This window comes from Bos grunniens, chromosome 10, assembly GCF_055505025.1.
Source record: "Bos grunniens cultivar Pamir isolate PY7600 chromosome 10, Bosgru_T2T1.0, whole genome shotgun sequence".
Classification (NCBI taxonomy): domain Eukaryota; kingdom Metazoa; phylum Chordata; class Mammalia; order Artiodactyla; family Bovidae; genus Bos; species Bos grunniens.
In genome coordinates this window covers 6,959,651-6,983,752 of record NC_141174.1, presented here as the reverse complement: position 1 = coordinate 6,983,752, position 24,102 = coordinate 6,959,651, and the positions used below count along the sequence as shown (strand labels likewise).

The following is a 24,102-nucleotide window of genomic DNA, read 5'->3' as shown; positions in this document are numbered from 1 at the left end:
TTTAAATGTGGCCCAATTGCTAGCTTATCTTTAATCAACTTGTAACACAGGTCATAACAGAAATTAAAATAAATTCTTTAGTATTGGCTTAAATGTGAGGTCTCAAATACATGGTCAGCAAACTATGACTTACAGAAATACATATATCTGTTCTGTTAACATCACGCAGTTTTAAAGAGCCCTGAAATTAGTCAGACGACAATACAAGTAGTCAAGCCCCTACTGCCTTGTAATGTGTGGTTACATCCACTCCTCCCTGACATAAATCTGAATTTGTGACCATTGACTTAAAACGCTACTTTTGTTTCTTTTTTAAAAAAACAGTGATCAAAGGACTTCACTGGTGGTCCGGTGGCTAAAACTTCATGCTCCCAGTACACGTGGCTCAGGTAGCATTCCTGGTCAGGGAAATGGATCACTTAAGCCTCAACTAAAGAAATCGCATGCCGCAACTAAAGACCCCACATGCTGCTGGGACCATTGAAGATCCTGTGCACCACAAGCAAGACCTGGTGCAGCCAAATATAAAAAAAAAAAAACAAAAACAAAAAACTGTGATCAAAGAAGAGACCTGTTTCATCTTTTCTGCTTTGTCTTCTTCCTCTGCTAGACTCTTAAATGTTGCAATTGTGCACAACAGTCCTGGAGGCTCTTTTCTTCTCCCTTTATACTTCTTACGTTTAAGTATCCTTTCAAAGCCAATGACCACAAACGGATTTCTCAGTCTAAGACCTCTCTTTAGATCTCAAAACTACATACCCTATTTCATTCTTATATCCCTTTCGAAAACCTTTTATGTATTTGGAACATCAGGCAGTTTAGTTCAGTTCAGTCACTCAGTCGTGTCCGACTCTTTGCCACCCCATGAAGTGCAGTACGCCAGGCCTCCCTATCACCAACTCCCAGAGTTTACCCAAACTCATGTCCATCGAGTCGGTGATGCCATCCAGCCATCTCATCCTCTGTCGTCCCCTTCTTCTCCTGCCCCCAATCCCTCCCAGCATCAGGGTCTTTTCCAATGAGTCAAGTCTTTGCATCAGGTGGCCAAAGTATTGGGAGTTTCAGCTTCAGCATCAGTCCTTCCAATGAACACCCAGGACTGATCTCCTTTAGGATGGACTGGTTGGATCTTCTTGCAGTCCAAGGGACTCTCCAGAGTCTTCTCCAACACCACAGTTCAAAAGCATCAATTCTTCAGCACTCAGCTTTCTTCACAGTCCAACTCTCACATCCATACATGACCACTGAAAAACCATAGCTTTGACTAGATGGACCTTTGATGGCAAAGTAATGTCTCTGCTTTTGAATATGCTATCTAGGTTGGTCATAACTTTCCAAGGAGTTATGTGTATTTTAATTTCATGGCTGCAGTGACCACCTGGGGCCCCAAAAAATAAAGTCTGACACTGTTTCCCCATCTATTTCCCATCAAGTGATGGGACCAGATGCCATGATCTTAGTTTTCTGAATGTTGAGCTTTAAGCCAACTTTTTCACTCTCTTTTATTTTCATCAAGAGGCTTTTGAATTCCTCTTCACTTTCTGCCATAAGGGTGGTGTCATCTGCATATCTGAGGTTATTGATGTTTCTCCTAGCAATCTTGATTCCAGCTTGTGCTTCTTCCAGCCCAGCGTTTCTCATGAGGTACTCTGCATATAAGTTAAACAAGCAGGGTGACAATATACAGCCTTTTTGTACTCCTTTTCCTGTTTAGAACCAGTCTGTTGTTCCGTGTCCAGTTCTAACTGGACCTGCTTCCTGACCTGCATACAGATTTCTCAAGAGGCAGGTCAGGTGGTCTGGTATTCCCATCTCTTTCAGAACTGTCCACAGTTTATTGTGATCCACACAGTCTTTGGCATAGTCAATAAAGCAGAAATAGATGTTTTTCTGGAACTCTCTTGTTTTTTCCATGATCCAGCAGATGTTGGCAATTTGATCTCTGATTCCTCTGCCTTTGCTAAAACCAGCTTGAACATCTGGAAGTTCACCATTCACGTATTGCTGAAGCCCAGCTTGGAGAATTTTGAGCATTACTTTTCTAGTGTGTGAGATGAGTGCAATTGTGTGGTAGTTTGAGCATTCTTTGGCATTGTCTTTCTTTGGGATTGGAATGAATACTGACTTTTTCCAGTCCTGTGGCTACTGCTGAGTTTTCCAAATTTGCTGGCATATTGAAAGCATATTACAGAGAGTAAAACACTTTACACAAAGTCTAATAATTTAAATATGAATCTCAAATTTGAAAAAATACATATGTGTGTGTGTGCATGTGTGTGTGTGTGTTTATCTTCACAAAAGTGCCAAGTTAGTGTCTAGACTTAGCCAAGCTGGAATGTGAAATTAACCACAGCAGTCTCCATCCCTACCACCGTTCTAGGCAATTGGTAAACCAACCAAATAGCTACTTTACTTTCAATCTCCTGGCCTGTAGGCCAACTTACACACTGCTGTCAGAATTATCCTTTTTGAAATACAGATTGGGTCACGTCACTCTTTTCTATTTTATATATCAAAGTGGTTTTCAGCCAAGTTACAAAGATGTGAAGCCATTACAGGCACTTCTGGTCTGGTCCCGCCAACCTTATCAGCACTTATTCCATTTTCTCCCTTGGAGTCTAAACTCTTAACTCTATTAACCCTCTCTCAGATCTTAGAATGCTTTATACTTCCTTCCTTCCTTCAAATACACCTCTTTTTCTTAGAATGTTCCTCCCTCAACACTTCAGCTGATGAATTCTTTGTCCTCCAGGAGTTGTTCAAATGTGACTTCTCCAGCCAAAAGGCTATCCTTCATATCTTTCATTATAGCATGCATGTCTCTTGCCAGCATTATCACAGCCTTTCAGAATTATATCCTTCACTAATGGAATTGCTTGAGGTCCATCACCACACAAACAGGCCTCTGTGAGCCAACACCTTCCCCCACTGCCACAACATAGTCAATTCTGTGTGTGGGGAAAAAAAAAAAAAAAAGACTTTCTCTATTTGGTTCATTCTGATATACTTGTTATCTGGCACAATATCCTGCATGTAACACTCAAAAACGGCCATTGAATGAATCAGCAGGTAACTAAGAGAATGAATGAATAGATATCATTGTCTTATGTGGTTAAAATCCTTAGGCAAAAATAAATGTTTTATAGGAAGCTAGTTATCCTTTTTACATAGAAGAATTCTGGAAAATATTATAATAGCCATTTCTTTCCATAATGTACTACATTTGCATCTATATGTTCCAGCTGTATCATACCTCTTTTTACCAGATAAGAAACTGATGTGAAAAGACTGTCCACTGTCCAACGCGATAGAAGAAATTCAAATACAAAACAACAAAATCGTTGAACACAATTTTAACAGTCAACAAACAACACAGAAAGCAACCTGAAAATGGTTAATATTTATTTTAAATGATAAAACTTTAGCTAAGATATGGCCAAGTATGTCAGTAGAATATAACTGAATTCTGGAGGGTGAAAGTCCTGAGTGGTGTATTTCTGCATGCCCTGTCCTTCAGATAGCCTTAGGCTCACCAATGTGTGGCCATGTTCAAATAAAGCCTATTATGTGGCATAGAAATAGGAAGGAAACACTTCTCATTTCTATTTTAATATAAGCTTTAACAACTTAAGTAAAACTTAAAAGCACATCAGTACATACTTTCCCTTGTTCATCCTGAAGTTACATATTAAGCAAAAAGATTCTTTACATATGTTTTCTCCACACTTCTTTGTTCATGTCAATCAGGTTATATAGACTTTGACAAATTTTTCCCTCAATTCTAAACAGAATGGGTTCAGAGTTTACGGATAAATTTTATCAGGGCTCAGATTCCACTCAGGGAGACAAAAATAGGCTTTTTGACTTAGTTTGGAGCAATTACTTGCCAATGTTTATCTCAATCCATCTCTAACAGTTTAGTTAAAAGTACAGTTTTAAAATGTATAGTATATTTTATTACATCTCAAGATTGGAAGGAGCAATAGTCTCAACAACAAACACAGATATTTCCAAACTAGGAATCATTCGCTCTTTTTTGTGTTTACAAATGCTTTGTTGGCTAATGTTGAACTTCTTATTGTAAACATTCCTGAATAATGCAGTGGCAAGATCTTATTTGAGCTGTTTATCTCTGTTAAACTTTGTGTTTTTCTCCTCGTCCATTACAACCAAAAGTCAACTTTTTCGTCCTCCCTTGCCTCAGAGCTATAAGGAAAATAGCAGAAACTACTTATAGACTTATTTTTTTCCTTTGTAAATACCTGGTTTCACTGATAAGAGTAATCATTGTCTCAGGAGAAGACATAACAAGAGAAAATCCTTTTGGAAACTGGAGAAGAAGAGAGCAATTCCCTCCTGGTGTAGGAAGAGTATAAGGTGCCCAGTGGTCTGAACTGTATTTTCCAAAGTCATGAGACCTTTGGTTGCAGGGAGCCTCAAACTCTGGTTGAGACTCCAAGGTCTCAGAGAAATTCTTTCTGGTGCCCACAGGGAGACTAAACCCAGTCCTAAAGCTTGCAGCCTGGCTAACATATCACCAAGAATGGCACAGAAATTTCAAAACTCAAACTCAAAAGCATAGAGAAAACATGAGCTGACATACTCCCACTACAGATGTTATATTGTGAAGTTGAAGACAGCGGTTTTAATTAATAGATGGTGGTTTAAAATCTTAAAGGAAACAATGCTACAGATCTTGGCTGTGAAGTGAAGTGAAAGTCACTCAGTCCTGTCCAACTCTTTGAGACCCCATGGACTATACAGTCCATGGAATTCTCCAGGCTGGAATACTGGAGTGGGTAGCCTTTCCCTTTTCCAGGAGATCTTCCCAACCCAGGGATTGAACCCAGGTCTCCTGCATTGGAGGAGGATTCTTTACCAGCTGAGCCACAAGGGAAGGTGAATAAAACTGGAATGGGTTGCCTATCCCTTCTCCAGGGAATCTTCCTGACCCAAGAATCGAACTGGGGTCTCCTGCACTGCAGGTGGATTCTTTACCAACTGGGCTATCAGGGAAGCCCCACAGATCTTGGCTGTCTAACCACAATGACATTAAAACCCAGACTGTACCTAAATAATCCTATATTGGGCTTCCTTCATAGCTCAGTCGGTAAAGAATTTGCCTGCAATGCAGAAGACCTGTGTTTCACTCCTGGGTCAGGGAAGATCCCCTGGAGAAGGAAATGGCAAAATGCTCCAGGATTCTCACCTGGAGAATCTCATGGACAGAGGAGCCTGGCAGGCTACAGTCCATGGGATCACAAGAGTCGGATACAACTTAGTGACTAAAGCATGAAACCATGAAACATCCTATATTGGAATAGAAAGTTTGTATATATATGTTTGTATATATGTGTTATATATATGTAATTAGAGAGTTTGTATATATGTTGTATATATCCTGACCAGATTAGAGATTAGGCATCTACAGAATAACCAATCTAGAGAATTTATTTTTACTACCTCTATTGATCAAAATAAATGAAATCACCTGACCTTGAATCCATGTGACCCACAGACAGAAGACATTACAAAATTAAATTTACTCATGAACATGACAAATAGGTCAAATGTGACCCAAATATGATCTGCATGTCTATTTTTTCTGTGTTTTAGTTAGGGAAAATGATAAATCTTAAATTAATTATACTAAGTGAAATAGCCCTTAAGTCCCTGAACACTTTTCTTTAAGGTATACATACTTCTAGATGTATTTTACTTGGACAGATCTTTTTTTTTTTTTTTGGCAAGTTCATGGTAAGCACTCAATAAATCCACACTGAAAAAATGAATTAATAATATTGGTAATAAATGGTCATCATAAAATATCCAAATGCTTTGGAAATAGAGAAATTACGAAAACATTTCTTCATTCCTCTTAGAGAAAAGTGCTACTGAGTTAATGTTCATCTTTCCAGTCCTTTCCAAACTTTCATATAAACATACAGATGTTCATGTAAACATAATCTAAATAAGTTCACACTACAGATTTTCTATAACTTGTTGAATTGTATCCCCCACAAGATAAATTGAAATCCTAAATTCCAGTGTGTATGAAGTCACCTTACAAAGAAATAGGGTCTTTGCAGATGTAATCAAGTTAAAATGAGGTCATCAGGGTGGGCATTAATACAATGCTGCTGCTGTTGCTGCTGCTAAGTCCCTTCAGTCGTGTCCGACTCTGTGCAACCCCATAGACAGCAGCCCACCAGGCTCCCCCGTCCCTGGGATTCTCCAGGCAAGAACACTGGAGTGGGTTGCCATTTCCTTCTCCAAATCCAATGCTAGTGGTAAAGAAACAGAGCTACAGAGACACACAAAGAGAACGCCAGGTGGTTAAAGAGGCAGAGACTGGAGTGATGCCTACGAAACAAAGATCGCTGGTGCTATCTAAGCAGGCGGAGGCAAGGAAGAATTCCCCTAAAGGTGGTGAGGGAGCATGGTCCTGACTACATATTGATTTTGGAGACTTCAGAACTGTGAGCAAATAAAATACCTGTTCTTTTAAGCCACCTCATTGTGTAGATTTGTTATGGTAATCCTGGAAAGCTAATGTCCTTGTTTTTCACTAATAGAAAGTTTTAGACATCATTTCTAGTTTCCATAATAGTGTATATAGTTATTCTCTATTTATTGTGTAATTACACTTACTGTAATGCATTTTAACACAGTCTTTTGCTCAAAGTTAGCGACTGGCAAGCACTTCTTTTTTTTTTTTTTTTTTTTTGGCAAGCACTTCTTAAGGTTTCTTTGGGACATGCTTTGCTCATGGTGAAAGTACTTGAATATAAAATGCTGCAAACATAAATCAAAATTCCCAAGACACATACAGGTACAGAGATACATAAAGAGAATGCCAAAGATATACAAAATGTCCTCCTAAACACTTATTTCAATAATGCTGTGAACTTATAGTACTTGGATTTCTTTTCACCTTGAAATTTAAAATACTGCATTAGATTAGCCTATCACTAGGAAGTTATTTATGGATAGAAATAATTCTTTCCCTTTCACTTTGCCTCCCTCTCTTTCCTTCTTTCATTCCTTATATTTTTTTTCATTAAAGTGTAATATACAGGTCATAAGGGTACCACTGAAAGAATTTCTATGAACAAACACAGCCATATAATAAGAACATAGATCAAGAAAGGGTATCTTATCAGCACTCCAGGAACCACTGTCTTGTTTCTCTTTAGTTACTGCCCCCATCAGTCCCAATTTGGGATTTTATCTGTTGTTAATCAAGAATTGGAGAAGGAAATGGCAACCCACTCCAGTATTCTGGAAAATCCCATGGACAGAGGAAGCTGGTGGGCTTGCAACATGGGGTCGCAAAAGTAGGAGAGGATTAGCAACTAAACCATCAACCAGCCAAAACTTCCATGTAATTAAGTCTCACCATAACCTCAGTATATCTAAGTGTTCCAACTTCTAATCCACCCACCCTACTGGGTCCTGCTTAATTTTCCAACTCATTTTCTGTCCTTTGTCACCTCCTGGTCTTCACTGCAGCCGCACAGAATCACCACAAGCTCAGGGACCCATGTTGCCCGTCATTCTCATGAATCACCATCACGCCGCACAGAATCACCACAAGCTCAGGGACCCATGTTGCCCGTCATTCTCATGAATCACCATCACGCCGCACAGAATCACGACAACCTCAGGGACCCATGTTGCCTGTCATTCTCGTGAATCACCATCACTCCTGTAATTCTTTTCATCTTAAAACACCTTTTTGATACTCAGCTTACCTCCATCCCATTCTGTCGTTTCTGTCTCACCAGATGGTACAGGTCTTTAAACATCACCTCCCCCCTACCTCTTTCTGTTCCTTCCACATGATTTTGTCAGGGACCCCTTCTAAGTTCTTGAGCCTACCTTATCAGTGTTGTAACACTCACCACACTGGAAGAAAATTGCCTGGTTCCTTCTGCTGACAGCTAACACTCTCAAAGGACTATCAGAATAACCTGTTGATCGAACAAAGCCAAGGTTAACTGGTACATTGCGGTAGGGGAGAACACCAAATTTACCTACTGTGCTTTACTTACCTGTGTTTCAGAATGTTGGGGGTCCGGAGCAGATATGTATTTCATTTTGGAATCTGTGTGCAAGTAGTTAAAGAGGAAATGGATCAGGACTGGAGAGAGTTTGGAATATAATCCTTTAAGATTGGTGGACGCAGAGACAGGAAGACCTACTCCCGAGTCTTAAAAAGGAGATTCTTATTTAGTAAGTGCTCTTTTTGCCCAGATGAGCAACCTGCAATCCTAAGATTGCTTGCTTGTCGCTCAAAAGGGTTATCTCCATCAAACAAAGGGTTTCAGGAATTTCTTGAAGCAGAGAGTAAAGTCTTATTTTGCTCTGCTTCCTTGGTGGCTCAGCTGATAAAGGATCCGCCTGCAATGTGGAAGGCCTGGGTTCGATCCCTGGGTCGGGAACATAACCTGAAGACAGGAAAGGCTACCCACTCCAAGATTCTAGACTGGAGAATTCAACAGACTGTACAGTCCATGGGTTGCAAAGAGTCAGACACGACTGAGTAATTTTCATTTTGCTTCACTTTCTTCAACAGCAAGGTGGCTGGGGGGACCTTTCTGGTGGTCCAGTGGTTAAGAATCTACCTGCCAGTGCAGGAGACCTGGGTTCAGTCCCTGGGTTAGGAAAATCTGCTGGAGAAGGGAAAGGCTACCCACTGCAGTATTCTGGCCTGGAGAATTCCATGGACTGTATAGTCCCTTGGGTCACAAAGAGTCGGACACCACTGAGGACTCTCTCTTTTACTAGCGTTTATCTAACTAATCCTGGTCCTGCCCAGGCGGCTAGTCAGGTGCCCTGGCGGTGCCATCCCTCCAGGAATGGTGCGGCCCCTCCCACGCTGTGATCACAAAGGCAGATGTCGTCTCCTCAGCGTCTCAGGCTCAGTACCTGCAGCGCTGTGGGTTCTCTGCTTTTCCCTCCGGTTCTGAATTCTGCATTGTGTCTCTTTTCTGGCGAGGTTTCCCACACCTTCCTTTTCCCACGAAATGGCAACCCACTCCAGTACTCTTGCCTGGAAAATCCCATGGACATAGGAGCCTGGTGGGCTGCAGTCCATGGGGTCGCAGAGTCAGACACGACTGAGCGACTTCACTTTCACTTTTCACTTTCCTGCATTGGAGAAGGCAATGGCACCCCACTCCAGTGTTCTTGCCTGGAGAATCCCAGGGACAGGGGAGCCTGGTGGGCTACCGTCTGTGGGGTTGCACAGAGTCGGACACAACTGAAGCGATGCAGCAGCAGCAACAGCAACAGCAGTCTTTTTCTCTTCCCGTTGCTCCGCGCGGTTTGTGGTAGCAGGAACCGATGGATGCACTTTGGTTTGACTCTAAGCAGATAACGTGTTGTTACCTCAGTGTCTTTCAACCAAGTGACTGGAAAGTGTGGGCACCACACCACAGCACTTCATGCCCTGAACTGTTGTTATCAGTCCGGTTGTTGTTATTAATCACTTAGTCGTGTCGGACTCTTTGAGATGCCATGGACTGTAACCCACCAGGCTCTTCTGTCCATGGGATTCTCCAAGCAAGAATCCTGGAGTGAGTTGCCATGTCTTTCTCCAGGAGATCTTCCCGACCCAGGGATCAAACCCGGGTCTCCCCCTTCATTGATACCTTCCTCTGAATTCCAGTATTACTTTATATCTCCACTAGTCAGTTGTCATCTGTTTTCTAACAACTTGTGTACACATTCACCTTGTCGGCGGTGGTGGTGGTGTGGTCACCCAATTGTGTCTGACTCTGTGACCCCATGGACTGTAGCCCACCAGGCTCCTCTGTCCATGGAATTCTCCAGGCAAGAATACTGGAGTGGGTTGTCATGCCCTCCTCCAGGGGATCTTCCCAACCCAGGGATTGAACCCTGCTCTACTGCAATGCAAGGGGATTCTTTACCATCTGAGCCATCAGGGAGGATGAGAGGAGGGGGCTAAAGGTTTGATTAGAATGGGTTGGACAGACCGGAGGAGGGAACTAATTGGGCTGAACTTAGGACTGAACAGCAGCCGCAAGATGCTGCACGAGACTTAATGAGTTAGCTCTTTTGATCCCAATAAATGCAGATCCAGAAACTTTTATTAGACTGGCTTACAGAGGTGGCCTCTGCAGGTAACGCACAAGTGTCAGGGCCCAGGTTTCAGCCAGCTTCCAGGCTCCTCCCCCCTTCTTCCCTCTTTCTTTTTCCCTTCCTCCCTCCCTGGCTTCCTTCTCTCTTTCCTTCCTTTCTTTCTCTCCCTCTCTATTTTTTCCTTCTTTCCTTCCTTTCTTTTCTCTTAAGATTAAAATAGCTAAATTGTTGGCCTCTTTATTGATTTCAGCTCATATATTTGGCTTGAAAAAACATGCAATGCATAGTTTCATTGAAGAACTAATTATCTTCTTCCAAAGACAAAAGTAGAGCAGGAAACTAAAATATTCTTCCAGTCTCTAAATGCTCATTAGAGAGTCAACTTCCATGGTGCCTGGCACAGGACAGTCTGAAGAGTTGGCCCCACAGAATAGATTCACGTAAGCAAAACCAAAAATATGCTATGTGTCTCTCTTACAAGACTCTTACAAGACTCTGAAGTCACATAACTAACAAGTCCTTGTTCAGTTGTTAAGTCATGTCCGACTCTTTGCTGCTCTATGGCCTGTAGCTCCCTAGGCCCCTCTGTCCTATGGGATTTTCCAAGCAAAAATACTGGAGTGGGCTGTCACTTCTTTCTCCAAGGGATCTTCCTGACCCAGGGATGGAACCTGGGTCTCCTGCATTGCAGGCAGATACTTTACCACTGAGCCACCAGGGAAGCCCACCTAATTATCACACTTATTTTTTAAATCATCTGCGTGCTTCTCCTTAGAATCATATCCAGAAAATCTAGAAACAGCTCCAAATTAGAATGTGGCCCAAGTGCTAAGGCTGCCTATGGCTCTTGCTACAAAATAGTTTCAGTCTAATTTGAAAGTCTGCAAAGAATGACAGAAATTAACAGATTCTGCATGATTTGAAGCAGACTTCCGGGAAGGACCTGGAGAGCCAAGAAATCCACATGCTTGCTTGGTGGCATGTCTCAAGGAGGCAAAGACAAGACTATTCTGGATATTCTGCCACACTGACATAGAACAGAGAATGAAAAGGAAGGTGACGGCATCCACAGTCAAGCTATGTTGAGGCAGGTGTCTTAGGTACCCTTCCTCTCACTTTCAAACTCATGGTCCTTGAGAGCAGGCATCTATGTAGTCCACCATGACAGGTCTACACTCACTGCTCACGGGAGTAACTACCTAGAGACTGGCATACTGAGTGAAGTAAGTCAGAGAAAGAGAAATAAGGTATGGTGTGCCTTATGTGTGGAATCTAAAAAGAAGTGATACAAAAGAACTTACGAAACAGAAATGGACTCACAGGCTTACAGAAGGAACACATGCTTGTCAAGGGGAAGGGCTAGTTAGGGAGTTTGGGATCCACGTGTACACACTGCTATATATAAAATGGGTAACCCAGCTTCTATGGTGTCTTAGTGGTAAAGACTCCTCCTGCCAACGCAGGAGCTACAGTTTCGATCTCTGGTCTGGGAAGATCCCACATGCGACAGAGCAGCTAAGCCCGTGTGCCACAGCTATCGAACCTGTGCTCTAGAACCTGGGAACGGAAGCAAGAGAAGCCACCACAAGGAAAGGCCCACATACCACAATGAGAGTAACCCCAACTCATCACAATTGAAGAAAAGCCTGTGCGGCAACAGAGACCCAGCAGAGCCAAAAGTAAATAAATAAATAAAATTAAGTTAAATAAATAAAATAATATAAATTATACATTATACAATTATATACTATTTATTTTATTATATAAAATTATATAAAAAATAAAATTAAAATGGATAACCAACAAGGACCGACTATGTAGCACAGGGAGCTCTGTTCAATGTTATGTGGCAGTCTGGTTGGAAAAGGAGTTTGGGGGAGGATGAATACATGTGTATGTATGGCTGAGCACTCTGCTGTGCATCTGAAACTACCACAGCATTGTTATCCAAGTATACTCCAATATGAAATAAAAAAGCTAAAAAAATACAAATATTAACACTCGAAGGAAGCAGGGTGTGAAGTGAATAGAGGCTCCAATGAGCTATAAATTAACCTGAAAACCTTTACTGAGAAGCACTGTCAGGATCTACCCCCGCCCTCAGAAGTGTTGAGCTCAGGGAAATGGGGTTAATGGTGAAAATTGAGAAAACCAAGATTAAAGCTGAGAATACGAGCCGTTGCTGTGGAGACAGTAGGTTGAAGGGAGCTGCCTAGATGTCAGAGGTCAAGAGCAAGCATGAGCGGCAGATGAGCCAACACCAGCAAGGAAGGATGTAGCAGCTGAGGGTCACCACCTCGCAGAACACACCAAAGTCACGCACATTTTCAAAGGTCCAAACACAGCCACCGCTCTGTGGAGAAGGCTGGACCTGGAATCCAGAGCATACTGATCTCAATGGACAGCTTCTTTGACTTTTTCTGTTGCAGACAGTGCTCAAGCTTTAACACATTCTTGGGGCTTTGCCCTAGAAATTCACGCGGCGACAGGACCACATTTGACAACCGCTAAGGACGTCAGCTTTCCCTATAAGGAAGAATTCCCGTTCTGTTCTAAATCCTTCATGATCAAAACTTTTAAAACCCCAGCTGGCTACATTTCAAGTAATGAACATTTTTGAGACCCTTAACTGGGATACGGAGACTCCAGAGAGAATGATTAATTTTAGGATTTGAATATTGCAGAGGAGAAATGGTTTCAAGAGCCAAAGTTCTTATTTCAAGAAACTACATATATTTGTTACTTCCCACAACAAATATGAGCACCAAAATTTGAGCAGTAATACAGTAGAAATGGGCATGGATGAAGAACAGTTTTCTGTAGTTTTATTAAAAATGCATACTAACCTGGATTAAAATTACTGGGCTATCAGTCCTCTTGTTTCAAAGAGTGTGTTGAATGCCAGCTGGGTTCAGAGAAAAAGATTACCTATTTTCCTCTCGGCTGAGCTCTAATGTTGCATTGCTTGCCAGGTGCAGGAGCGCCTTGATCTGTCCCTGAGGAATGAAGAACAGGCCACAGATGGAAGTTAGACACCCAACCTGGGTCCCAGGATGGCTGAGTCAACTCAAATTGTCCCCAACACTGGAATCCCATGTTCTGCAAGTTATGGTTGTCAGTGCTCACAGCTCAGCACCTTTCTTACCCCCAGCTGGGTATAACAGAAGCAAATTAAAAAACACAATACACAAAAGCCAGAAAGGCCACACAGAAGTCAGTCAACCTCATGCAGCAGAAGAGATGAAGCCAGATACTTGATGTGATTAGATAACTGTCTCAGGTAAAGAGATTTGTTTAAGCTGTTATGTCAATTACCTGACTATGTAGAAGTGATTCTGTGCCAAGGAGCTCAGCCAGAGTTAACAAGACATTAATCTATTAATTCAGACTAAACATTAAGACTGAGTTTGACTCTAAGACCTGATATTTTGATTTGTGCAATGAGGCAGGAGTTCTGTTGTAATTTCTTCAATAATGCTAAATTTGACTACATTGACTAAAGGGACTAACATTTCTAATCCAATAAGTCAGTTGTATAACTAAGATTTTAAAGTTGTTTTTTTTTTTAATTTTTAAAAATCTACATAACAGCAAAATTTGAACTTCTACAATAGCAGATGTGTCATTTTCAATCCTTTATTTATGAAACTGACCTACATACACAAAATATTAGACAATTCCTCCATAAAAATGGTTCAGGCTCTATTTTGCCTGAATAAAAAGTTTAAAACTGTGTCTCAAAATTTCTCAGATATTTGGAATATCTCTGCTCTCTCAATTTTGGATTTTTAAGGATATAAAAGAAATCAAAGTATTCTTCTATTAATACCTCATAATGTCAATATATTTTGTATTATGTGAGCCTTCTATAATGTCAAGAATTTTCCAAAGCTTCAGCTAAGTAAAATAACCCTATGGGGGAATTTTTATTTTTTTAATTCTCCAATTTAGAAGGACGATTTGGGGAAAGAGACTATTCCTGCCTAATCACACTGTAATTAAAAATTACTTTCTAGAATAACTGATCCTTTTGATACTTTTACGTTTATCTCTTTCTTCCTAGTAGAAGAAGTAATAGTAGAAGTAGTATACCCATGAGGTGGAAAGTAGACTTTGAAAGTCATCAGGTTTAATGAATCTACAGTACAAATGTAAATGCGACTCCAAATTCTCCTTAAATTAAGAGAAACTTTGACCTAAACTAAATCTCTGCCCCCACCCAGCCACCCCCACCACTCCCGCCTTAATCAAAATATAGTCGTGGGGGCTTTTTTGGTGGCTCAGTTGTAAAGAATCTGACTGCCAATGCAGGAAACACAGATTCAACCCCTGATCTGGAAAGAGTTCACGTCCTCAGCGGCAACTAAGCCTGTGCACCACGATTACTGAGCCTGCGCTCTGGAACCCTGGGAGCTGGAACTACGGAAGCCCGAGTGCCCTGAAGCCTGTGCTCCACAGTAGGAGAAACCGCTGAAGGAGAAACCTGTGCACTGCAACTGGAGAGGAGCCCCTTCTCGCCACAACTAAAGAAGAGCTTGCACGCGAAAGGAAGACCCAGCAAAGCCAAAGATAAAATAAATAAACATTAAAACAATTTCTAAATACAGTTTGTATCAGTTGGTGGAGCCATGATGGAAACAAATTTCAGAAGCGTAATTGAAAATGACAAGGAAACAGGTAATTGTTCAAAGAGGTCATCTAGAGTACAGGACCAGTAGTATATCTGTGAACTGGATCTGGGCAAGCCAATCAAAATCAAAGGCGCTTCACGCCCTTCCCTGTAATTGGAAGGTACATTCTGTCCACTATTTCCACAGCGGGAGCTGGACCCAGCCTTAGAAAGTAAGATGTTGTTGAGAGCATTGGGACAGAACATACGACTGAACAGAGTTAACACTTCCATATAAACAAGATTCCGGGTAGTGGGCTTGAGACCTACTCATGTTGTAGCTGCCTAAGACAATTCTCCTATGTAAGCTCTCTTCAAGAAAAGTAGAGGTACCAAAGGACATTTCATGCAAAGATGGGCTCGATAAAGGACAGAAATGGTATGGACCTAACAGAAGAAGAAGATATTAAGAAGAGGTGGCAACAATACACAGAAGAAATGTACAAAAAAGATCTTCACTACCCAGATAATCATGATGGTGTGATCACTCACCTAGAGCCTGACATCCTGGAATGTGAAGTCAAATGGGCCTTATAAAGCATCACTAAGAACAAAGCTAGTGGAGGTGATGGCATTCCAGTTGAGCTATTCCAAATCCTGAAAGATGATGCTGTGAAAGTGCTGCACTCAATATGCCAGCAAATTTGGAAAACTCAGCAGTGGCCATAGGACTGGAAAAGGTTAGTTTTCATTCCAATCCCAAAGAAAGGCAATACCAAAGAATGCTCAAACTACCACACAATTGCACTCATCTCACACGCTAGTAAAGTAATGCTCAAAATTCTCCAAGCCAGGCTTCAGTAATACGTGAACCGTGAACTTCCTGATGTTCAAGCTAGTTTTAGAAAGGCAGAAGAACCAGAGATCAAATTGCCAACATCTGCTGGATCATGGAAAAAGCAAGAGAGTTCCAGAAAAACATCTATTTCTGCTTTATTGACTATGCCAAAGCCTTTGACTGTGTGGATCACAATAAACTGTGGAGAATTCTGAAAGAGATGGGAATACCAGACGACCTGACCTGCCTCTTGTAGGTATGCAGGTCAGGAAGCAACAGTTAGAACTGGACATGGAACAACAGACTGGTTCCAAATAGGAAAAGGAGTACATCAAGGCTGTATATTGTCACCCTGCTTATTTAACTTATATGCAGAGTACATCATGAGAAACGCTGGGCTGGAAGAAGCACAAGCTAGAATCAAGATTGTTGGGAGAAATATCAATAACCTAGATATGCAGATGACACCACTCTTATGGCAGAAAGTGAAAAGGAACTAAAAAGCCTCTTGATGAAGGTGAAAGAGGAGAGTGAAAAAGTTGGCTTAAAGCTCAACATTCAGAAAATGAAGATCATGGCATCTGGTCCCATCACTTCATGGGAAATAGATGGGAAACAGGGAAAACAGTGTCAGACTTTATTTTTTGGGGCCCCAAAATCACTGCAGATGGTCACTGCAGCCATGAAATTAAAAGACGCTTACTCTTTGAAAGATAAGTTATGACCAACCTAGATAGCATATTGAAAAGCAGAGACATTACTTTGCCAACAAAGTTCCGTCTAGTCAAGGCTATGGTTTTTCCAGTGGTCATGTATGGATGTGAGAGTTGGACTGTGAAAAAAGCTGAGTGCCGAAGAATTGATGCTTTTGAACTGTGGTGTTGGAGAAGACTCTAGAGAGTCCCTTGGACTGCAAGGAGATCCAACCAGTCCATTCTTAAGGAGATCAGCCCTGGGATTTCTTTGGAAGGAATGATGCTAAAATTGAAACTCCAATACTTTGGCCACCTCATGGGAAGAGTTGACTCATTGGAAAAGACTCTGATGCTGGGAGGGATTGGGGGAAGGAGGAGAAAGGGATGACAGAGGATGAGATGGCTGGATGACATCACTGACTCGATGGACGTGAGTCTGAGTGAACTCCAGGAGTTGCTGATGGACAGGGAGGCCTGGTGTGCTGCGATTCATGGGGTCACAAAGAGTCAGAGACAACTGAGCGACTGAACTGAACTGAACTGAAGCTCCCTTGCTAATTGAACCTCCCACCTATCAGATTGGAGTGGCTGCCTCTTTCTTTGGTGTCTCCTTGCCCTCCGTGTACAGGGTCTGGTTTCACCCAGGGAACTTCCAGGGATGAGAACCAACAGTGATTAACTCCAACTGTACCTAACTGTACCTCAATACAAAATATTTTACCATAGTGTGTGTGTGTTAGTTGCTCAGTTGTGTCTGACTCTTTGTGACCCCATGGACAGACCAGACTGGTGAGCTACAGTACATGGGATTCTCCAGGGAAGAATACTAGAGTAGATTCCCATTCCCTTCTCCAGGGGACCTTCCCAATCTAAGGATCGAACCCAGGTCACCCGCATTGCAGGCAGATTTTTTACCTTTACCATCTGAGCCACCAGGGAAGCCCCTTTTACCATAGGCATGAGCCTAAATAACACACTAGTATTTTGGGAGTTTTGTTGCTGCTGCAGCTGCTGTTGCTAAGTCGCTTCAGTCGTGTCCGACTCTGTGCCACTCCATAGACGGCAGTGCACCAGGCTCCCCCGTCCCTTTAATGACTGCAATTAACATTGTTTGTGTTGTTTAGTCCATAAATTGTGTCCAACTCTTTGCCACCCCATGGACTATAGCTTGCCAGGCTCCTCTGTCCATGGGATTTTCCAGGCAAGAATACTGGAATGGGTTGCCGTTTTCTTCTCCAGGGGATCTTTGCGACCTGGGGCTCAAACCTGTGTCTCCTGCATTGACAGGCAGATTCTATACCACTAAGCCCCCAGGGAAGCCCACAATTAACATAAAGATATCCAAATTACTTCTGAACTTTTTTTTTCCTTTTTTAATCTCAGGAGACAGACTGATTTTAGTACACCTCTTAGATCCCAATCTCTCACACATTTTTATCAGATGCACTTATTATTAGTACCTGGATAATAAAGGTACTGTCTGATTGACCATACCAAAGGATATTTAGTAACACTTCATCAAACTACAATTCTTCCCTCAAAACTTCCAACCTATTTCCAACATTGCCATCCACTACTTGTGATTTAGGCAAGAGCTGTCCTACAGAGAATGCCCATGAGTGGCCCCGCTTTCATCCTTGCATAAGCGTATGCCTTCTGCTCTGGTCTCCTGAGGTCTTTAGAAAGAGCCAAATAATAATCACATACACCACCTTCCTCTTAATTAAAAATTCAGCTAATTAGTTCGTTCCCTAAACTACAGAGCCAGGAAAGTGAAAGTCGCTCAGTGATGTCTGACTCTTTGCGGCCAGAATTCTCCAGGTCAGAATACTGGAGTAGGTAGCTCTTCCCTTCTCCAGGGGATCTTCCCAACTCAGGGATCGAACCCAGGCAGATTTTTTACCAGCTGAGCCACCAGGGAAGCCCTGGAAGTAGGTCTTAATTCAAGACATAGACTATCATGAATTATTAAGTTTTTATATAAGCAAAATGTATAATTCACACCCACACTCACCCCAGCCACTGGGTGTTGGCACATGAGCCAATTCTCATCTAATGGCAACATGAAATATTTGACAAACTATTCTGCTTTGTCAGCCCCATTCTCATTTTGCTATGCTACAAAAATCTCAATATATTAATCCTACCCCCTCTGATTTGGAAAGGAAACATCTACTCCTAGCTAAGTGCAAAAATTTCCGAAAGCAATCCTTCAGAATGTATTTTATTATGAGTGAGCACATACCTCTACATTTGATTAAACTAAAAGTTGAATACACTGATATAAATTATTACAGAACACAGGGAGGGGTCGTAAAAGCTAGCAAGAATCATCAGATTATAGAAATTACTTTATAAGAGACATGATTCTCTCTTCTGCTTTAAATGTATATTTTATATACATATATGTAAGCATGAATATGACTTTTCAAGTTTATTGCAGGAAACATCTATTCCTCTCAGTTCTGATTTTTTTTTTTTTTTTTTAAATTCCTGATATTTTCACATTTCCTTTTGCCTTTGTTTTGGCATTTTGCTCTCTGGAGCCATTACTCAAAGTGATACTTAATAGCCAAATAAGAAAGCAACATGTTTCAGTAATGCACATGACTGCTTAATGATGCAAGATCATCTTAATTCCCTCTCCTTGGGTTTTATTTTCCTTTAGGGGGCAACAATTCTAAAGGCTTAACTCTGTCTCAGCTGGTGAAAGTTGAATTGCCCTGCTGAGTGCTGTGGCATTTTTTTCTCTCTTCTGTTGGTCTGAGGAATAAAATCCCTAATGCTCTTTTGAGAGGGAACCGTTTGAAAAGTGTTAGTGGTTTGCTTCCAAAATTTTGTTGCTTGGAGAATTGAGCTAAACACAAGGGGACAGATAGGCTGCTGTTTCCAAGACCTCTTAAAAGACATAAAATCACACCAAATGATATGTCATTTTACAGATTTCTCCCTTTAACACCGTTTTCCCAAAGGCTGACCTGCTAGTTAAATCAGGAGAGAGGAAGTAGGGCTGATCACTCGAAATAGAAGAGGAAGGATCCCAGAGAGCCCTAGAGTGCTGAATTCCAGGTTTATTATCAAAGAATGAGTAATGTGTGCACCGCAGCATGAGTGGCCGCAGAGTCACCTTTATATAAATATCCAAGCTGCTCAGGCTCCAAACCCCATGTGTTATACAGTCACCCCCCCGCCGCCCCCGCCCTGCCCTTCCCACCATGGCTCTTAGGTTCCAGATAATTCCCAAGTTCCCTAACAGTGCTTGATTCAATGCTTGCAATCACTCTACGGCTGCTGAAGTGGGGATTCTGACATGCTTACCGAGACCAGACTCTGAAAACTCAATCCTGCGTCTTTTCCCCAGCAGAGTCGGGTGTTTCCAAATGTCTTACATCCTCCAAGAAATACAGAGTCGATGAGAAAAGGGGGCTAGTTCCTAAAGCTCCAGTCCTCTGGTTGTTATGAATCTCTGATCAGATCTCAAGCTCTCTCCCACTCCCTGAAGAAACCTGATGTCTTGCTTAATTGATTATCTCCCCCACTGGTGCTGGTGATCTTCTGGGGAAATGATGCTTTCTGCAGGATCACTTGGATAAAATTAAACTCTTCCTTAATCATCACCATTTTGCCCGAAGTGTGAAACAAACTCAACCGCTGAGATCATGGAAATGCTTCCTGATAAGGTCTTTCTAAGTCCCAAAGACTTAAGGGGCATTTTTTGGCTGGGTGGCTCAGATGGTAAAGAATCTGCATGCAATTCAAGAGACCTGGGTTCAATCCCTGGTTTGGAAAGATTCCCTGGAGGAGGGCATGGCAACCCACTCCAGTATTCTTACCTGGAAAATCCCATGGACAGAGGAGCCTGGTGGGCTACAGTCCATGGGGTCGCTGTGAGTCAGACATGACTGAGCAACTAAGCCGCAGCATAGCACTAAGTACCACACTCCCACACCCACCCCCAGCCCCACTCCACCAGCATCAACTACAGTTCCTTAGAGAAATTAGGTGCAGAGTGCAGTTTAAAGTCTACACTACTGACTTGTTATTTAGTCACTCTGTCAAGACGATTCTTTTGTGGCCCCATGGTATGTACCCCTGCCAGGCTCCTCTGTCCGTGGAATTTTCCAGGCAAGAATACTGGAGTGGGTTACCATTTCCTTCTCCAGGGCCTCTTCCAAACCCAGGGATTGAACCTGGTTCTCCCGCATTGCAGGTAGATTCTTTACCACCTGAGCCACCAAGGAAGGCTGACTGTCTGCCAGACTGCTCAAATTCATGACCATTGAGTCAGTGATGCTTTCTAACATCTCATCTTCAGCTGCCCCCTTCTCATTTTGCCTTCAGCCTTTCCCAGCATCAGGGTCTTTTACATTGAATCAGCTATTAACATCAGGTGGCCCAAGTATTGGAGCTTCAGTGTCAGCCATCAGTCCTTCCAATGAATATGCACGGTTGATTCCCTTTAGGATTGACTGGTTTGATCTCCTTGCAGTTCAACATAAAACTGTTTTCTTTCTTCTCTGGTCTTTCTTGCAAACTGTCCCTGTGTCTTCTGTCTGCTATTCAGCACCACAGGGTACCACGAAGTCACTCGGCCAGTGTAGACCCTCCCAGGCTTCCTGGACCTGGTCTTGGCTGTGATCCCAGGATGCTTAGAGCAGCACACTGCTCTCAGGGTTGTTCCCACAGCTGAAGGACTGATGCTCTGGGTGGGGACAAAGCAGATCCAATCTCCCCTTCCCAGGGCCACCTTCCCAAGCTGTATCTGAGTGACCACCAAATGGTTGCAATCTCTAGTAGGGGTATACCCTCAGATAAAAACTGATAAAAAGAATCACTCTCCACCCACAGTCACTGAGTAAAAACTTCCAGCCCTGGAAAAAGATGACTATAGCCATCTCTCATTGTGAATGAGAAGGACCCTATGAGGCTTTCCTGAGACAAGATTTCTCCCCTGCCCCCATATCATCTGCTCTAACTAATAGTATTTGGTGCAAATTCTCTGAGTTGTTTTGCTGATGTGAATTCCTCCCCTTCTCAGATGGAAGATGTTAACTACTTGATGACCAAGAGCACAGGGCTCAGGCCTCCTGGAGGTAAGGACAGACAGGGAAACACCCTGTTCCCTCATCATTAGCTAGTCAGAGAAATTTGCACAATCTGATCATGTACCCTGGGAACCCACCCTCCAACTTGGCCTTAAAAAATGCTTTGCCAAACACTTCAGGGAGGTCCTAGCTTTTTAGGGCACAAGCCACCTTGTCTCTGTTCATGGCCTTGCAGTAAAACTTTCTGTGCTTCAAACTCTGACAATACAGTTTGCTTGACCTCACTGTGCATCAGGCACATGAACTTGAGTTGATATCATCCCAAGATGTGGCAGGGTACCCATGTCTGATCCATACCTGCCCTCCCTGTGCCTAATACAGGACCCTGTGGGGTGAGGGTAGGGCAACAGAGAAAGAGCTGGCCATTGAGCAGAAGCAAGGAGGGGGAAGCCAGGTGATCAGGACTGATGAGTCCAAGAGTCAAAGGATATTCCTTAAGGATGTGGGGAGACAGTGTAGGCCAAGCAAAGATTCAAAGATAAATTTATTTTAAGTATCAGGACTGTAGCCAGAGATCACTAAACACAAGCCAGGGCCCTTCTGAGTATAACAGCCCAAGGCAAATGCATGGGTCCTGTGCCCTTGAAATAAGCCTCCCTTAATCTGGTATTCTCTATTCTCTTGGCCAAACTCAGCAATGCCAGTTCAGCCTCTCTGGGATAGTCAGAGTGGGACCAAGCAGATTTGCTTTGACAATTTGGGAAATGTTAGTCATGCGAAATAGTGTTTACAAGTCTGTGTTTCCATGCACCAACAGCTCAGTAAGGAATAAAAGCAACATGCGGATCTGATTTTCATCTACCTGAGTTCCCTCTCATCCTTGTTCCTACTCCTGCTCACTCTCCCTCAATGAATTATGGACTCTGTGTGTCCTTCTGAGAGCAAGATATCCACAGGGAGTGGTTCTTCTCCCCGCTGCTCCATGGCACACATCCCCTCTGGGGATCTCCCAAGTGTAGGGAGACCTCCTCTGGCCCAAGGTTGCTTATCGCCAGGAAGACAAGCATGTCTATTCCAGGGTCTGATTAGCTTTCACACAAAGCTGCATCCTTCATCTTAGCCTTTCTTAGTAATTACACATTTATTTTGTTGTTGTTCCGTTTCTTTATAAGCAATTCACAGCTGGCCAAGGGAAAGTAGAGCTGTTTATTGGATCCTCTTAGATTCCCTTGTAGCTCAGTTGGAAAAGAATCTGCCTGCAATGCGGGAGACCTGTGTTTGATTCCTAGGTTGGAAAGATCCCTGGAGAAAGAAATGGCAACCCACTTCAGTATTCTTGCCCTTGGAAATCCCATGAACAGAGAAGCCTGGGAGACTACTGTCCATGGGGTTGCAAGATTCGGACACAACTTAGCAACTAAAAACCAAGATACTCCAAAACACACATGAGATTTTCCTCAATCATTCATCCTTGGCCTGACCTTCCTGTGACTTTTGATACTTGAGGATTGGGTGCTCCCTGTGGATGGATGGAGGCTTCTCCAACATCTGAATTTCAGAAACCTGTCTCATCTTCCTTCAATTCCTTTTCTGAGTTTTCCTTCTCATTTTCAGCCAAAACTTTTCCTTTGCTTATTTCATAAAGACTCTCTTTCCCAGCATTCTCTCTTCAGCATTTTATCATTATACTCCCTCTCTTTAAGAGCCATGACCACCGATACACCAATGATTCTCTAACTTCCTTCCCTAGCTTGACATTTCCTACAAAGTTCAAAGCTAGTATATTAGTCTTTATTAAATATCTGTGTCTGGATAGGAAAGTCTTCTAGAAAATCTATGGTATTGAGTGAACTAATCCTGTTTTCCTTTTTAAATTGGCTCCTCCTCTTATACCCTCAACAAGATGAAGAGCTAATGCATACATGCAGTGTTCCCAAGCCAGAAGCCCTAACCTCTGAGATTCCCATGTGATATTCCTTTCTACTCTTAGCACATTCACCAAGTAACCAACTCCTGTAAGTAGTGCATTCTGTATATTTTAATTTGTTTTTTAGTATGATCCTTTCTCTCAGTTCCCCTTATCTCACATCATCGTTATTACATAAATGTGCACTAAGAAATTTTCCTTATTTAAGAGATTTGTGTAGAGAAGCAAAAGCTTCCATCAGAAGATATTCATTGATCAATCAACTGCAAAATCAATATATTCTCTAGGTTTATATCTGCTTAAACAAGTTTCTTTCTCTATAATTTATATTGTCTCCTTTGAAGAATTCATCTTTCCATGTTTACAGTAATTGCGAATATCTGGCTATACAACATAAATTATACCATGCAAATTGATTTCAAAATTATGTTGCTTACTTTGCCAAAGAAGAAAGATTCAACAGAATAGATGAAAGTGTTGAAGAAGATCTCAAATGTCAAAACAATCACAAGGTATTAGGCAGACTGTGTACTGCACAATTGCAGGGGAGGGGTGGCATTGTCCATGTGATGATCATAATTGTGCTTTTATTATGAAAAAACTATGTTTAGGAAGGAATACTTTTCCTTCTTCTTCTTTTTTTCTAATCCAACAATAGTTTCTGTGTAGTCAGGAAGTAGAATTGCAAATCATACACATGGCCATTTCAAGTGAGAATTGAGTAGGCTTTGATCACTTAGCAATTAGGTAAAGTGAAAGTGAAAGTCACTTAGTCATGTCCGACTCTTTGTCGCCAGAATTCCCCAGGCAAGAATACTGGAGTAAGTAGCTCTTCCCTTCTCCAGGGGATCTTCCCAACCCAGGGATCGAACCCAGGTCTC

The 24,102-nt window shown here is 42.2% G+C and overlaps 1 long non-coding RNA gene across 10 annotated transcripts in view; it reads right to left on the bottom strand.

Annotated features, from left to right (window-relative positions):
- LOC147363893 (uncharacterized) overlaps positions 1-20,025 on the bottom strand; it is a 207,239-nt gene extending 187,214 nt beyond the window's left edge. For 2 of the 10 annotated variants that reach the window (XR_015133598.1, XR_015133596.1), the window contains exons 1-4: positions 19,568-20,025; positions 12,954-13,103; positions 8,055-8,107; positions 7,905-7,973 (exon numbers count right to left, since the gene is read on the bottom strand). This is a non-coding gene — a long non-coding RNA (uncharacterized LOC147363893). Of the gene's footprint in view, positions 1-7,904; positions 7,974-8,054; positions 8,108-11,110; positions 12,479-12,953; positions 13,104-19,567 lie in introns of those variants that run through there. The other 8 variants (XR_015133599.1, XR_015133600.1, XR_015133591.1 and 5 more) reach the window with 7 other exon arrangements.
- Positions 20,026-24,102: the final 4,077 nt, after the last annotated feature.